General features: G+C 35.7%; 1 long non-coding RNA gene across 2 annotated transcripts; it reads right to left on the bottom strand.

Annotated features, from left to right (window-relative positions):
* LOC130471670 (uncharacterized) lies at positions 1–776 on the bottom strand. 2 transcript variants are annotated; one of them, XR_008932123.1, is made up of 3 exons: positions 702–776; positions 415–545; positions 1–328 (listed from the first exon to the last, which is right to left on the bottom strand). It is a non-coding gene; the product is annotated as an uncharacterized lncRNA (long non-coding RNA). The 2 variants fall into 2 exon arrangements; XR_008932124.1 differs by having other exon boundaries at positions 1–339.
* Positions 777–18510: the final 17734 nt, after the last annotated feature.

Below are 18510 nucleotides of genomic sequence, written 5' to 3' on the forward strand. Positions count from 1 at the left end.
TATTATTCATTGACAAAATATAAATGATCTACACAAGTACGGCAAAAACAAAATCCAATATCAATAAAAAAAATAAAAAAATTGTAGCGGAAGAGCTTTGGTAGAATGGTAGCAGCAACAACGTATTGGGGATTGTATAGCAGCAGCAACTGGGGATGGTGTAGCAGCAACAATAGCAGCTTCTGAAGCAAGAACAACTTCTGCAGCAACATCAACTTCTACAGCAACAGTAGGGACAATATCGGTGCAATTGTCTACTGGTGGTAGACTAGCTTGGCAGTTCGTCTGCAGGACTGAACTGAGGTAATTAACCATCTCCTTGAGCTAGCTTAAGTCACACTAGATCATCGTCAAAAAGGATACCAAATATACTAATTAGTAATTACTAAACCTAACATAAGATAGAAAATGCACCTTAAGATGAATGGAGTTTTCAATTTTGATGGGACTGTATCACCAAAAAGGCTGGCCTCATCTGCCATCCTATACAAGACTCTTCGCACAATCTCACCCAAGTACATTCCTGATATCATTTTCTCAAATATCTGTCACAATATGTGGATATTGTTTAGAGTTTGTAAGATAAAAGGAATACGCAGATTTGAGGGTCACGAGAGAAATAAAGAGGACAGAAAAAGAAGAGGATAAATTTGGAACGTTGAGGGGGAAACAAAGAATCAAGGATAGCAGAAAAGACTCACCATCTCCCCTGATTTGGGAAAAGGACCATGCCAATATGCCACTTGTGAATTTCACTAGCACGTTCGACATAAGCTGCGTTTATTCCAGTACCCAATATAACAGCAGCAATTACATCTTTATGGTACCTACCTCTAGCTAGGGTTCCAACTGTATCGTTGACCTGAACCATTATAGAAGGTAAAAAGATATCAAATATACTGTAAGTTAAAAACATCTACTTATAGAGGAGAAAGTAAAAACTAAAAGAGAAAGGACCATCACAATTTTGTTCAAGCAAAGAACTCTTTACAAAAAGAAGAAGACTACAATGATTGATTGCTAGGATATAATCTAATCACCAGAAAGAACATAGCAAGTACTCGTATTAGTCCACTACAGGCAACCATGCCTCCAAAGACATCTCAAAGCACAACTTGAATAAGTACAATAATCATAACATGAATTTACCATAACTTATCTGTTATTTGTAAATGTTAACCTGAACCCAAATAATTCACAATAATAGAAAATTTAAGGCAACTAACCATTGGAGAAGCGCAAAAAACAAAGGAGGTCGTGATTTACCAATGCGAGTTTTGTTTTATCAGCAGAAAATATCACTTGCTGTAAATTTAAGAAAGAAAAATCAGATTGAAATTTTGGGCACACGATCATATTCAGGCATGAGAGCGCCCACTAAGGCATGGCCGGCCTCTACACAAAAAGGAAAGCTTAAAACAGTTACAACCTATAGGTTAGCACTATCAGGCGAGAAGTTTACTAGGCTTGATCATTTTATCTTAACCCACCATGATATGCTACTAAATGCTTCGTCTCCTCGTAAACATCTGCGTTTTTCTTCTCTGGACCAGCAATGTTCTCTCCGAGCACATTATTCTCATCACTGTAAATAGCAAGAATGCAAATTACAATGATCCTAGCACATTGCAGTATTAGAACCTGGGAGCAACCAACATTGTAATTTGTAAACATCATATTAACCTCAACAAGACAACCACCTTTATAACAGACCACCTCAACTCAAGGCAAGGGCAGAAAAAGGGTTATGAGGATTGGATACGTGCATTCCCTTTCATCAACCAAACTGGTTACTTTCCCCCCTAACACATTTTGTATAATAACCAGGTGTCTTAATTGAAACAGATGAAAACAACTAGGTGCCTTAATTGAAACAGATGAAAACAAAAGACAAAGAAATCCCACCTTTAGGTTTACAGAACTAATTTGACAGGAGTTTGTAAAATGAAAAATGCAGATTCAAAATCCCTTGTGAACCTCAAGGCTACAGTTTCATCTATAAGCATAGTTATGGTAAAATGACAAGCTTGCATCATCATCATCATCTACACAAACTAATTTTCGTAATATGTTGCTAGAATTACACAAATTTCTTCGTTAATGCCTAAAACTTCAGATAAACAAATCATCTGATCTAATATAAAATTTATTCTTAAAAAGTATTTCCCCCTCCTCCTCTTTCTTTCTTTAACTGGGAATTTCAATATAACTCGACTTAAATCATATAAACTTAAAACTAAATCAGTTTAAAGGACTTAGTTTATCAGATTCATTCGGTAAAAAATCATGAATTGTTCGGCTTAATTATTAATCAAGCATCAATGATTCGATCTAAAACTTGAATGAAAGTTTCTTCCACATATAAAATTCCATACTTTGACATTGTAATTTGATAATTAACAATATTCATAATCCCTAGGGTTATTAGTTGAAGGATAAATATGCAGAACAAAATTAAGGATACCAACCTTGAAATTTGGAGTGGTGGGGAGTCGATCGGCGTTCACCGGATGTTGAAAAGGAGCGGCGGCGGTATTGCAGTGCGACAGTACAACGGCACAGCGAGGGAGAACGGGTAGTGGTGCGCGGTTTTGGGATTTGGTTTTGCGGGAGATGGATTTTGGGGTTTATATTCTGTGAAACACTAGTAATACGAGTAGTTGAGTTTTACTGATTAGAGTTTCATTTGTATTTGGTTTTGGGTTAACCCTAAAATTTAAATTTTTGTTCAGTTAATTAGATTTGGTTTTTCCCCTCAAAAATTAGATTTGGTTTTAATTTCATTCTGCCGTCAAGGTTGATAGTACGCATATATCATTACCGCTTTATATGTTATGAGTCGTATATATGTATTTATTTATTTTAATTTTTTTTTTTATCGTGGTAAAAAATACGAAACTGTTAAGTAAGGCAAGCGCTCTATATTCTTTTTCCACGGAACAGTTATCAGGGAAAGGCGTTCTATATTCTCCTGAGAAACGCCTACCACACTTAAGCGTTCTCTATCCAGTGTCACTTATTCTAACTTTTGTAGTAGTGCCTATTCCGACCTAGCTTATTGTTCGATTAGCATAATCTAGTGCACCTTAGTTCTTGTGGATTTCGACCCTTACTTATCGTTTTACTTGAGTTTAGTGATTAGTTTAGGTTCTTGTTTGATTTAGCAAAGCTAGTAACGACCTAGTTTTTCCTTGATCAGTGGCCCATATTAATTCTAAGCAATGGTCAATTTTATTATGACCATTGTAGAATGGTCCTTGTTTATTGTACTTATTCTCTATTCATGAATTTGCAATTTTTATATGTTTAGACGCACGTTGTCCTTATTCTATTTTTTTGGTACGAATGAGCCATAAGGGCAATATAAATTCCAAATGGGAACGGGAGGATTCAAACCTGAAACCTATTGTACACAGACCCTCAGTCTTAACCATTAGGCCAAAACATCATTGGTTAGAATGAACGTTGAAGTTTGTTTCTATTTTGGGTTCACTACTACAAAACAGGGAATAGAAAACGCTAAATAGAGGACGGTTAAGTTTGTTAAGCGTTGTCTAGGTGTATAGAGAACGCATTTCTCTCATTACAGTTGTGTGAAAAAAAGAATAGAGGACGGTTACCTTACCTAACCGTCTTATATTCTTTACCATAATAATAAAAATATATAAAATTTAGAATACATATAAAATATAAAACTGTTTTCAAGATAACTGTTTTGTATTCTTTTACAAAACTATTTTACGTAAAATAAAAATAAAAACTTAATTTGATCAATTTTTTATTTTTTTTAAATTAAAAAGAAAATACCAAAGCAATTAAAATTTTAGGAGTTAGGCGGCAGAACATGATTTCCTAAACGTTAGGCGCGCAATATTTCAGAACCCTCTGATAACCACCCCAACCTCTGCTCGCAAAAACCCGCAAAACCTCTCTACCGCCGCTCTGCACCGCCGCTTCTCACTCTTCCCCACCTCTCCTTTGCACCTCTTTCCGGCGGCCTCCCAACCTCCGGTAAAACTCTCAGAAAACCACTCCCTCTGCTCGCAAGAAAACTTGCAAAACTCTGCACCGCCGCTCTGCACCACCGCTCCTCACTCTACACCGCTGCTCCCTTGCACCTCTTTTCGTCCGCCTAGCTCCCAAGCTCCGGTAAAACCCGGCTTCCCCGCCGCTACCATCAATTCCACGGTTAGTGTGCTTAACTTTGTTTTTCATACGATTTTATTCAACCTATTGTTAGGTTATGACAAATATAAATCATATATTTCATGCGGAAAAACCATAAAGCCAGGAATCCAAATTAATTGCCACATAGTCAATTAGCATAATTTAGGATACATACATGTGACGAGTGCCTTCCCTAGCTGCTCCCGAACCGAACAAGAACAAGTTTAGGACTCCAAATGTAGCCCCTCCGTAGATAGTCCACAGCACGTTCGGATCCGCCTTAGATTCGACCAACTAGGATATTCTCTAAGGTATTATGTTTATTCGAAAGCTTAGTTATATATTTAGGCAATTTATTAAATTCGTACTTGAACTTAAACTATATGAATACTTATTAAATTGTTCTGTATAAACTGTGATTATGAACCACGTATTTATAGGGAGAAAATAACGGACTTAGATTTCCACTAGGATTCAAATAACTAAATCTATTAGAATTCTAGTTAAACTAATCCATTAGAATTTAATGTTTAATCAAACGCAAAAACATTTAATTCGTGTGGAATTAAGAAAACGATTTAATCAAGCAATTCTAAACGACCAAGGAATTGGTCGTACGTAGCATTGCACACACGCAGCCCACAAAGGGCGTTGGGGCGCAGCTCGGCCCGAGGCAGGGCGCTGGCAGCACGCGGCCCATCCGTGGGCGCTAGTGTTGGGCCTTACCTGGCGTGCTTGCGGCTGGGCCTGCCTAGCTCGCTGCTTGCGCGCTGGGCTGCTCGCTGCATGATGTGCGCGCGGGCTTTGCTAGGCGGGCTTGTCTTCGTGCTGGGCCTTGCGTTTAGCAAGCTCGTCCGACGATCGTTTCGTACGTCGCGCTTCCGATTCGTTTTCCGATTCCGGAATTCATTTCCGATTCGAACAATATTTAATATTTTCGATTCCGGAATTTATTTCCGATTCGAACAAATATTTAATATTTCTAATTCTGGAATTTATTTCCGATTCCGACAATATTTCCGATTCCGGTAATATTTCCGTTCCCGGTAATATTTCCGATTCCGACAATATTTCTATTTGCAATAATATTTTCCGATACGGACCATGTTTCCGTTTCCTGCAACATCTACAACTTGGATAATATTTATATTTCTGTTATGATCCATATTTCCGTTTCCTGTAATATCATCATTTCCGGAGTATTCATATTTTTCCTTTTAACGATATCAGCTCCCACTGGAACCGAAATCTGTCGATTCCGAATATTCATAAGTAGAGTATTTAATTCACTTAAATACTTGATCCGTTCACGTACTATTTGTGTGACCCTACGGGTTCAGTCAAGAATAAGCTATGGATTAATATTATTAATTCCACTTGAAATGAAGCGGCCTCTAGCTAGGCATACTGCTCACTTGATCTCACTGAATTATTAACTTGAATAATTAATTAATACTAAACCGCATTTATTAGATTTATCATTGAATGCATACTTGGACCAAGGGCATTATTTCCTTCAGTCTCCCATTTGTCCTTAGGGACAAGTGTGCATTGCTTAATTCCTTTGTCACTTGATGCTTGCTCATGAACATAAGTTAAGAGTAATCATCCTTATTATGTCCAGAGGTATTTCTCAGTTTCAGAGTTCAACTGATCAAATAAATAGATAATTATAGCCTATGATTCATCTGAGCACGGCCATGCATTTTACAGTTTTTAGCTCTCCGAGTGGCCTTGTACATCTTTCAGCATCTCATCCCGATTTATTGGAGGAAAACCCCTATCTTGTGATCTTGAGGTTAGACTTCGTTTGATAGGTGATTACCTGAGTGTTGCCGTTATAGCCTCCTTTTACGGTGCGACGGTTGAAAAAGTCAAAGTAACCAGTTCTCAAACAAGTAATCTCAAATCACTCGGGTATTGAGGATTAGTGTCTAATAATGTAATGAAATTTACTTATGACAGATTTTCATCTCTTACAATAAAGTTTCATAGGTCTGTCCTATACTAGTCTTCTCAAAGTACGTATCTATGCAAATGATTACGACATTGCCATGTCCACATAGTTCAAGAAACAGAACTACTAGTCATCTTGAATTCTAGTCGTCTAGTGTTTTCTATGCGTCCACCTTTATAGAAAACTTCCGACCAGGGACCATTTTTCAACTTTTGACATTCAAGTTCACTTGATAGACATTTCTTAGTCACAGGATTAGTCTTGACAGTCTATATTGAATATATCGTCAAATTGAAAGGACTCGTCATTTAATACTAAACCAAGATTAAATGGAATATGAATACATTTCATATATGATAAATGTTCAACCCCAATGTTTTACAACAATGGGCCTCTAACCCATCTTTAAAACAGTTCATGGAATTCAAAGCTATGCTTGATTTCTAGTGCTACAATGTGAGTGTTGCTCCTCACTTGTTGCACAGGTTTAATTATCATGCTTTGCCAATCTTAATATCCCATTCATCGAATGCCTTTCGAGATAGGATGATCAGATCTTTTGAGCATGTTTATTTTGTGATCTAGTCTTTTGCTTCAAGATTGGTTCTACGCATTTTGCGATGAAGAACCATCAAGCCAGCATACATGTGATCTACCCAAGTTTAGTGAAGAACTCTTTAACATAAAAAAACCATGTTTTATTGCTTCTTAGGCAATAAGTACTTTTACTTCAACTTTATAGGTTCCTAGTGATGCTTTGTTTGGATTTACTTATCCAAGCAGTTCATAGATATGTGGAATACTTTCCATCTGTATCTCATAACATAGAAATTAATGTTTAAATTCCCACGCAACAACTCATGGTCTTTAATCCATGTTGCCATTTCTAAACACGAAGCGTTGTAGCTCGTCCTTGCCAATGGTTAACTCCAAAGGGATCTTGCTTGATCATTTGCTAGTGTTTATGCGTGTAGCATCAATATTTAGCATATCTTAATTTCCATGAATCAAGAACTATTCTTATGTACCTTTTCAAGTACCATAAGTTTTCTTGATCTCAATTTACTTGATCTTTACTTAGACCAAAAGAGATTGGTATATGTTCGTTATGCCTAAAGCCATACGATATTTTTTTGGCGATCTTCATATTATATCATATACATGATAAATTCTTTTGCAGATATTCCCAATTGAATTCTATTCATGTAACTTTAGCTCATTCAGTTTCAGTAGATACTTAATCCAGCAAAATTCTTTGACATATAATATAGCTGAAGAATCTCATTAGATTCTTTGATGTTTAACTTAGTAAATGCTTATACATAGTTCAAACATTCTTTACATAGATTTATTCACATGGGTCGAATATCTCCAATGGAGTCTTTCTTGTTTGATTTAGTAAATGACATTACTTAATCCTAAACAATATTCTATGATCTTTTGAGTATAGATCTTAATACACGGTATGTACTAAGTTTCGCCTTGGTCCATCATTGATGAATAATTTCAAATCTAAGTCATTAGCATTTGAATGTCATTTGACAATAGAGAGATATGTGTGTGATACACATAGGACCAGTTAAGATTTACGTACTCCCACTAAACTTCTTATATATCTATAAGAATCATGTACATTTTATGAAACTAAAGTACTTATTAGCTTCACTAAAATACAGTTCCAATTCCCAATTGCTTGCTTAAATCTGTACTTAGATTTCATAAGCTAGCTTTCATTTTAAGCATTACTTGGATCTACAAATCCTATGACATACCATGTACATAGTTTCTTCCAACATTTGATTGAGGAATAAGTTTTGTCATCTAATTGTCATATGTACCAATATGCAATCATTGCTTGATTTATAGACTGGAGCAATTACGATTATGCATGAGGTTTCAACACAATCCACGCCAAGAATTTTCTTGTAACCTTTAGAAACTAATCTAGCTTTTTGTGTGAACACAATTCCATGTTTGATGGTTTTTATTCTTAAAACCAATTTGCAACCAAAAGATGTAAACCATTCTTGCAAATCAACAAAATTTCAATTTTGTCATCAAAACATTGAGTATGTTTTATGGCCTTTAACCATCTAAAACATTTGAGTCTATATATGGCCACTAACCATTTTAGGGAATGTGGGTTTCGTCATAGCTTTATTACAAGTCACAAACTCATTAATCTACATGATAATAGTTTGGTTGTAAGTTGTAGGTTTCTTCACTATCTAATAGAAGAATCTCATAGTTTCAGTGACCTGAACTCTATGTTTCTTCACTATCTAATAGAAGAATCTCATAGTTTCAGTGACTTGAAATCTATGCCTACTTAGGTATAGAACATCAAACAATAGAATATCAACAGACACTTGAAAGTCCTTTGAATATTCTGTTCTCCTTGAAGCACTTGTGAAGTCTTCTAAGAGATGTCTATTCTTTAAAGCCACTTCTAAAGTCCTTAAAGAATAAGTATTCGGATTTTCTGAACAACTTCTAAAAGCCTCTGGAATGTCCGTTTATGTTTGTTGTTCGCCTCGAACACTTTCGAGGTCTATTTTCTCCAACTTGTCATTTTGGAAACGAATCTCCAAAAGGACATTATTTCGAGCAAACAAACATTATGTCCTCAAAATTCGTGGTAGAAACAATACCCTTGTGTCTCATTTAAATAAATCACAATAAAACATATATATACACTTGGGCCTTAGTTTGTTGAATAACAAACACTAAGCTCCCACTGAGTTTAGCAACTCTTTAGATATATGTTATTGAAAAGATATTCTGAAATTACTTTTCAATAGCTTTGACGAATTTGGTTTAGTTTGGTGGTAGTTGAGCATTTTGTTTAGAAATTATAGGAAGAGTCTTTGTGATTCATCATTGATCGAATCAAGTACTAATTGACTTCGATCTTTCCAACGTAGATATGCCATATCTTATGGAGCTAGATCGTGAAAATACAACACACAATCATTGATGATCATTTTTGGTCTTAAAGTAATCATCGTCGTAATCTAACCTAGATCTTTATTATTTCTTGCCAAGTGGATTTTATACTTGTGAATCTTTGAACTAGCCAAACGGATTCAAGCTTATATTACATTGAGTAAATAAACTAATTTTCACTCAAATCTAGGTGAAATAATAAAGTCATAAAATCTTTCTTTAGCTTTGAACTCTATTGTGTAGGTGTTCTAACAATAGTTCATATCTTTTGTTACTTTCAACAAGTAAGATTTTCTTTGTCTTGAATGATCTAGAAATCAATCAACTTTCAAAATTCCATCAAAATAGAGCTTTTGAATGTTAACTTGTTGACATGGTCTAAGTAACAATGCTAAAGGTTTGTGGAACTCAAATCAACAGATTGATTTGAACCTAGTAAAGTTCTTATTGTTAAAGAGTTGATTGTTTTAATCAAGAATACATGACTCAAACCATAAATGACCATTTCATTCAAATAAACAAACAAACAATGTTTTTGTTTTTCTTGAATGTGAGTCATTTTGTGTTTGAAGCAGAAATTTAGGTATGTTGATTATGGAACAAAATAGCCATTAAGTTCAATCCTTGAAAAGACTTAAAAGAAACTTATATAACCCTAAAACGAATGTAGCAATGCCATGCTTCATTTCCCACTTGTACGTCATTAGTGTAGCCTAGCCTCCATTGTTTGAGTTATTACCGAAGTAAGAACGTCAAGCGGTATATGATACCAAGGAAGTTTGATTGCTAGGTCACTTCTCTTTAATCATTAACTTTTAGGTAGAAACGGAGTTGTAAATTCCTTTCACTCGTTCCTTGTTTTCCTATTTCTTGTACCCTTTCTTATAGTCTTAAGAATTGAATTCTTTAGTGTTGACTTTTATACTTTGTTAGACATGTCCAATGTCACTCCGACAAAGTTCTTACCATTTTATTTATGTTCAATATTCTGCTTCAACTAGATGATCTTACCAGAAGCTTCTAAAGTTCTCTAAGCATCGATCTATTTGAATGTCTAGGGACTAGACTAATTTAAATGGACAAAGATATTAGGTTGTTAACCATTGGTAAAGCTGAGTGTTTAAACTCAATTCTTTATGATCTCAAAACTACATTGTATTTTGAATTCACAAGCACCAATCAGTTTTCCATTCGACTTTGATACTCGAAAACAACCAAAAAAAAGTCGCTAAAAGAAACGTACATTTTAAATTGCTCACTTTCTCTCATTTCCGTGAATCGTTCTTGGATTCACTACCAATCAAGGAAATATACTATTACCTTCCTAAAAGGATTTACTGCAGTGCAAGATATTTAATTATAAACAATAATTAAAACATACATTGAAGCATGCAAAGTCTAAACATTTATCATGAGTAATAACTTGAAAATTAAAGCAATCATGCAATTTTAAACAAGTCATTGGCATTTTATTCGAATTTATTGTTCCGGCAGGTGTGAATAAAATGAATCCAAGATCCTTAAATCATTGAAGAATTAAGCACATTATGTATTTAGACTCAATTCTAAAATATTTTAGGTAAGCAAATCTTTTGCTAATAGTCTAGAAACTACTCTTGGTTGATAGGTACGTCTAAGAACTTATTATGTAAACCTATCTCATTTTCCACGACATAAAAGGACTACTTACTTATATCGTTGAGTTTCACCAAAACTAACATGTACTCACAATTATTTGTGTACCTTACCCCTTTAGGATCAATAAGTAACACCTCGCTATGGCGGAAAACTATTACTAAGATTGATGTAAAGGTTATTCAAGTAAGTGTTATTTTGGCATGGCACCTTTTAACTCAATTTTTAAAGTTTGGAACTTAAGGCTCTTACTATGTTGGTTAGATTTTAAGTGAACTAAAATCCTAATCATGCAACATAATCAAGCCATAATCTCATGCATAATTAAGACATATTTAAAGCAATAAATAACTTAAAGCATGCATAAGATATAAATTTGATCTAGTATGGCCCGACTTCATCTTGAAGCTTCAACTTCAAACTTCGTCTTGAAAATGGATTGGAAACTCCGTCTTGAATTTCACCATGGGAGGCGCCATTTTCTTCAAATAGGATAAGCTATAATTGAAACTAATTACAACTATTTGATGGTACGCAGACCATATTTAAAATTAAAAACTTTGGTGCATTAGACCAATTTTACATTCAAATTAATGGTACGCATACCATATTTTCTATTCTATTTGGGTCATACTAGTCACTTTCCATAACCTACAAAACAGTACATTTACAATATACCATTCACCCATTCATTTATCAATGAATGACCCACATAGCAAGTTAGTAGAACATATTATGCATCACATAAATATTTGCAACAATTAATCAAGGCTTCCAATAATCTACAAATTATTCAATCCTTATTAATTCTAATCGAGTTGTTTTAACCTTAAAGGAATGTAGGCCTAATCAAGAGTTTAATGACTAAAATGTTCCCACTAAAACCAAGAAATTTACATGCTTTACAAATTTTAAACATAAAATTGTATTTCCTAGTCCAACCGGAAACTTACAAATTTAATTAAAATTTAAAGCTCATATAAAGTAATATTTAAATCCTTTAATTTTATTTTCAGTTGATTAAAATTAATTAATTTAAATTTTATCAAGGTTTTAATTTTAGTAAAATAATTAGTATAAATAAGTTTATAATAATTAAATTAATCAAAAATAAATTCTGAGAAAAAATTAAATTACGAATTCAAATTTAATTAAAATCGTTTTCAAAAGAAAAATAACAGCTGCAGCGCCATGGGCCGCGTGCACGAAGCAGCGCCCAGGCCCGCGCTGTGTGGCCGAGTGATGCCCATCGTTGCGCACATCCTTGCGCTGCGCTTGTTGCTCGCATGCTCGATGGCTGCTCGGTGCATCGATGGCTGCCTGCGCTGGGCAGTGGCATGCGCAACGGCACTCGAGCTCCCTTGCTCGTTTGCTGCTGCCTTGCTTCGTGCCTTGCGCTAGGATGCATCGCTGCCCAATTTTGCTCGACCATCCACACGGCACAGGACTAGCCTGCCGCGCATGCCTCATTGCACTTTGCCTCGTACCGCATGGGCGACGAGCTCCCTTGCTATTCGTCGCATGCCTGCATTATGCAACACCCCTTAAGGGTAACACTTAGCTTCCATTGCGTCATGCGTGCAACAATGGTGATCAGTTTTATAAAAATTAAAACTTTTATAATTAAATTTATTGACAAATTAATAGCTCATATTAATTTCTAAATTTCGGCGAAAAATCGAAAATTTATTATTCAAATTAATTTCCGTTTATATTTATTTTCATAGATTCAAATCTAGGTCATAAACTTTTAAAACTTTTAAATTTTAACAAATTTTATGGTGGTTTTTAATCATAGGATCCTAATTAAATTGATAATTAATTATGAAAATCAAAACAAATTCTAAATTATTCGAATTTCAACAAATTAATTACAATTACAAATTAGGTTGTATAATTAACAAGATTAGGCTTTAAAATTGTTAAACGTATACAGTAGGTCAATCATAGATTCAAATTTACATACAAGATTCGCAAATATTTCATTTAACATCATAAAAATTATAAATTTTGCGTTCGAAAAACTAAAACCTCCGAAAACTCATAGTTAGGCTTCGAATTTGGGAATTTTAGGTTCGGCGACAAATCTCTAATATATGTCAAAATTTTAAAACTTCGTTTACATGCAAAATTCACTATAAATTTATACGATTCCGATCATTATTGACAAAACTGCCTAAAAATCCTGCGAACATATAATCAAATAATCGCACGAATTTGCAATTAATTACATACAACGAAATTAATCACCCCTTTAATTCATTGCAAATTTAAAAAATTTAACCATGTTAACTATAATTGATTGTGGAATTAATTAGAGGCTTGTGATACCACTGTTAGGTTATGACAAATATAAATCATATATTTCATGCGGAAAAACCATAAAGCTAGGAATCCAAATTAATTGCCACATAGTCAATTAGCATAATTTAGGATACATACATGTGACGCCAAATGTCGCTCTAGCTTCTCCCGAACCGAACAAGAACAAGTTTAGGACTCCAAATGTCGCTCCTCCGTAGATAGTCAACAGCACGTTCGGATCCGCCTTAGATTCAACCAACTAGGATATTCTCTAAGGTATTATTTTTATTCGAAAGCTTAGTTATATATTTAGGCAATTTATTAAATTCGTACTTGAACTTAAACTATATGAATACTTATTGAATTGTTGTGTAAAATTGTGATTATGAACCACATATTTATAGGGAGGAAATAACGGACTTAGATTTCCACTAGAATTCAAATAACTAAATCTATTAGAATTCTAGTTAAATTAATCCATTAGAATTTAATGTTTAATCAAACACAAAAACATTTAATTCGTGTGGAATTAGGAAAACGATTTAATCAAGCAATCCTAAACGACCAAGGAATCGGTCGTACATAACATTGCACACACGCAGCCCACAAAGGGCGTTGGTGCGCGGCTCGACCCAAGGAAGGGCGCTGGCAGCACGCGGACCATCCGTGGGCGCTGGTGTTGGGCCTTGCCTGGCGTGCTTGCAGCTGGGCCTACCTAGCTCGCTGCTTGAGCGCTGGGCTACTCGCTGCTTACTGTGAGCGCGGGCTTCACTAGGCGCGGGCCTGGTTTCGTGCTGGGCCTTGCGTTTAGCAAGCTCGTCCAACGATCGTTTCGTATGTCGCGCTTCCGATTCGTTTTCCGATTCCGGAATTCATTTCCGATTCGAACAATATTTAATATTTCCGATTCCGGAATTTATTTCCGATTCCGGTAATATTTCCGTTTCCGGCAATATTTCCGATTCCGACAATATTTCTATTTGCAATAATATTTTCCGATACGTACCATGTTTCCGTTTCCGGCAACATCTAGGACTTGGATAATATTTATATTTCCGTTATGCTCCATATTTTTGTTTCCGGTAATATCATCATTTTCAGGGTATTCATATTTTGTCTTTTGACGATTTCAGCTCCCACTGGAACTGAGATCCGTCGATTCCGAATATTCATAAATAGAGTATTTAATTCACTTAAATACTTGATCCGTTCACGGACTATTTGTGTGACCCTACGGGTTTAGTCAAGAGTAAGCTGTGGATTAATATTATTAATTCCACTTGAACTGAAGCGGCCTCTAGCTAGGCATACAGCTCACTTGATCTCACTGAATTATTAACTTGCATATTTAATTAATACTGAACCGCATTTATTAGAATTAGCATTGAATTCATACTTGGACCAAGGGCATTATTTCCTTCACGTATAACCCAGTGATTATGAATATTTGTAATTATCTAACTGTAATATGTGACTAATGAATTCGGTTTGTTGATTGCCAAAAAAAAAGAGTAAAAAATTGTTTAGTCTCCAATCACGATCGATCAGCCTAGGATGGTTTAATAATATATGCTACAATATATATCTTAACAGAATTCTTATTGTGACCTCCAATATTAGGTCGAATAAATTTAATCAAATTATTGGTGCTTACTGAATTATAGTCGAATGAATTTGCTGCACTAAGTTCTAGCTAAACTGATTGAAATTCTCAGTTACAGAAAGAAAGAGGGGGTAGGGTAAATAGATGTCTTAGTTTGGCAGCAGGTGGTTATAAGGTTGTAATTATATTTTATACAAAATTTGAAAGGTATTGTATTAAGAATAAAAATTAGAATAGTAAAATAAGATACAACATATGTTAGCATTGTGTTCAAGATTTTAATTTTTTAAAAATAGTACAACCATATTTTGCTAGGCATGAAGTTCATATGTACAGTGTGCAGTGCCAACAAAAATAAGCAAACTGAAAAATGCTAAGATAAAAAATTAAATTGCATAAGGGATAAATCCGGGCATGAATCATGGATTCTGGGATGATCATCATTTTGTGTTAATAGTGAACGCATTAAAGCATATTTACTGTCTGTTTGACAAAGTTATCTTCACTGTATTCATTTTTTTTGGTCTCAGGGAATGGGGGGACGTATACCCCTTGTACCCCCTAAATCCGCCCTTAAGTGGGGCTTCTTGGTTCAATTCTAATTTATACCACTTTGTGTTTGAAAAGCTTCTTTAGCGTTTTTTTAGAACTTATGTTTGTGGTTTTATTGTCAGCCTTTTATATATTAGGGTCTTTTACATTTGGTTGTTTGTGTAATGTTTGTAAGACTGCTAGTGGTGTGACCTTTAGGTGATATGTTAAGTTCTTTCTAATGTGTAGCTTATACAACTATACACGGGCATAAAATTCTGTGTGAATACGTAAAACATATTTGGTAAAGACTATGTGTCTTTAATTGTATATTAGTTAATGTTGTTGAAACAATTATGTGTAATTTTTTTTAACATGCTATCTTGTAGAAATGGATCGTAGTTGGATAACAACAACAAAAATAGGGGAACCAAAATATGATGCTGGAGTTATGCAATTCATTAAATTTGCTTTGGAAAATAACAGTAAAGGCCGTGATAAGTTTCTGTGTCCTTGTTATATGTGTCATAATCTTATGCGTCACAAAGTTGACATAATACTCAGTCATTTGCGTAAATGAGAATTTGATATAACATATACTTGTTGGTATCGTCATGGTGAAAAAAGAGAGGGAACTTCTGGTCATCACGGCCATAATACTGATGAGGCTAATAGATTGGAGGAAATGATGGATCAATTTCATGACAGAGTTAATGATGATCCTCAGGTGGTAGTGGAAATGTTGATTGATTCTGAGAAGCCCTTATACATAGATTGTAAGTACTCAAAGTTATCCGCTACAGTTAAGCTATACAATGTAAAGGTGGGTCATAGTGTGACAGATGAGTGTTTTTCTTCGTTCCTTAAGTTGTTTAAAGACATACTTCCACAGGACAATGTGTTGCCTAGCGTTGCATATAGGGCAAAAACGATGTTGTGCACAACAGACTTGAAATGAAAAAAAATCATGCTTGCCCTAACGATTGCATACTGTATAAAGATGAATATGAATCTTTAAAGAATTTCCCCCAGTGCAATGTTTCGAGGTACAAGAAAAAGGAAGGAGTTCCAGCTAAGGTTTTGTGGTATTTTCCAATAATATCAAGGTTCAAAAGGATGTATTCAAATCCAGAAGATGCAAAGAGGCTGACAAGGCATAAATTTGGTCGAGAAAAAGAAGATGGGATACTTAGGCACCCAGCTGACTCTCCGCAATGGAGATTTATTGATGCAGAGTTTAGTGATTTTGGTAAAGAAGAATGAAACCTACGCCTTGGATTGTCTACCGATGGTATGAATCCATATAGTTCCCTTAGCAGCATTTATAGTATTTGCCCGGTCATGTTAGTGGCTTACTATTTACCTCCTTCCTTATGTTTGAAAAGAAAGTACATTATGTTGTCAATGCTTATTTCCAGGCCAAAACAATCGGGAAATGATATCGATGTGTACTTGGCACCTCTTATTGAAGATTTAAAGTGGTTGTGGGAAAAAGGGGTAGAAGTGTTTGATGCTAGTCGGAATGAATGTTCAATTTAAGAGCCATGTTGTTCTGTACTATCCAAGATTATCCTGCTTATGGTAATCTTTCTGGTTATACCGTGAAAGGGGGATGTGCTTGTCCTATATGTGAAGATGGTTGGAAGGTGAGGTGGTTATCCGCATCAAATAAGACGGTCTACTATGATCATCGTCCTTTTCTTCTCGAGGATCATGGGTACCGCAAACTAAAAAAGGCTTTTACTGGAGAGCAAAATTTTGAAAGCCGTCCAAGAGTCTCTACTGGCGAATAAGTGTTTGGAAAGGTAAAAGACATTCAAATTATATTTGGCAAGTTGAAGAAAACTAAAGCTGCTATCCTTAAACAGGGATACAAGAAGTGTTCATATCTTTGGCGCCTTCCTTATTGGAGATTTCTCTTTGTTAGGCATTCTCTAGATGTGATGCATATTGAAAAGAATGTGTTTGATAGTCTGATTGGTACATTATTGAATATGCCGGGGAAGACAAAATACAGTTTTAATGCTCGAAGTGACTTGAAGGAAATGGAAATTAGAAAGGAACTCCATGTTGTTGAGGAGGTCGGAAAGCGCAAGTATTTACCCTCTGCTGCTTATACAATGTCCAAAAAGGAGAAAGTCGAGCTTTGTACTTCCTTAGCTGGAGTTAAAGTGCCTGAGGGTTATTCTTCAAACATTTCTTTGCTTGTTTCAATGGAGAATTTGAAACTTGTGGGGCCGAAGTCTCATGATTGCCATGTTCTGATGGAAGATTTCTTACCCATCTCTATTCGTTCAATTTTACCTAAAAATGTACAATATGCGATTATTAGGTTATGTTTTTTCTTCAAGTCAATATACAGTAAAGTCATTAAAACTAAAGATTTGGATTCTTTGGAGATTGGAATTTCTGTCATTTTGTGCCAATTGGAGATGTATTTTCCCCCGGCTTTTTTTGATATCATGATACATTTGCATGTTCACTTGGTAAGAGATGATGTGGCCAGAAATAGTAAACTGCCACATGGCTTTGCTAGAAAGGTCAAATTAAGAAGTCAAAGATCCTTTCATGGATCTCAACAACACATGCTAAGCCCATTGAGAAATCCTGGTCAATACATGTCCGAAATCCCAAACATGCAAAGAGCCCAACAGGTCTAATCAGATCTGTTATTAATAGGATACATGTCCAAATCTGGGAAACCACCCAATCATTAGGATAGGGTTGTGGGATCAATTCCCAAGAAACCCTAGCCCTATAAATAGCTCAGATCCCAAGGTAAGGGGGGCATTCAATTCATTCCCACCAACCTAAAACTATCTTTGCTCTGCCTTCTCTCTACAAATTACTTCTCTCTCTAGCTTATACTTACTTAAGCATCGGAGGGAATATTCCAGTCTCGGTGGGATCGTTGCGCGAGATCCTAGCAGGATTCCAACAGCAAGTGAATCAAACCTTTCAACAGCAGATTAGCACCACGTTGCAAGATGAAATACGAAGGAACATGTTAATCTACAGCACTGAAAGGACGGCCCCGCAGAGGCCCCTCAGTCTGGGTGTCAATCGGATAAACAGAATTCCACTTAGATCCAATGTATGGAGAGCAGGAGAAAGCTCCCGTCCACAAGCCAGCCGTGGAGCCAGTCCTTTGGCAGAACGCTCGGAGACTGACCGCGGCCATCAAGCCTTTCAGCCTCGGCGAGAGCAGGCTACGCGGCCACCTTCCAGGGGAAACCCACCGGCCATCTTGCGGCCCTCCTCGAGACGTCAGGAACACTATGAAGCTGAATCTGAACTATCAGACACCGGATCCACCCCAGTAATGGATGATCTTCCATTTTACCCCTCTGTTCGAGGGCAGACCTAG

Source organism: Spinacia oleracea, chromosome 4 (genome assembly GCF_020520425.1).
Source record: "Spinacia oleracea cultivar Varoflay chromosome 4, BTI_SOV_V1, whole genome shotgun sequence".
NCBI classification, from domain to species: Eukaryota; Viridiplantae; Streptophyta; class Magnoliopsida; order Caryophyllales; family Amaranthaceae; genus Spinacia; species Spinacia oleracea.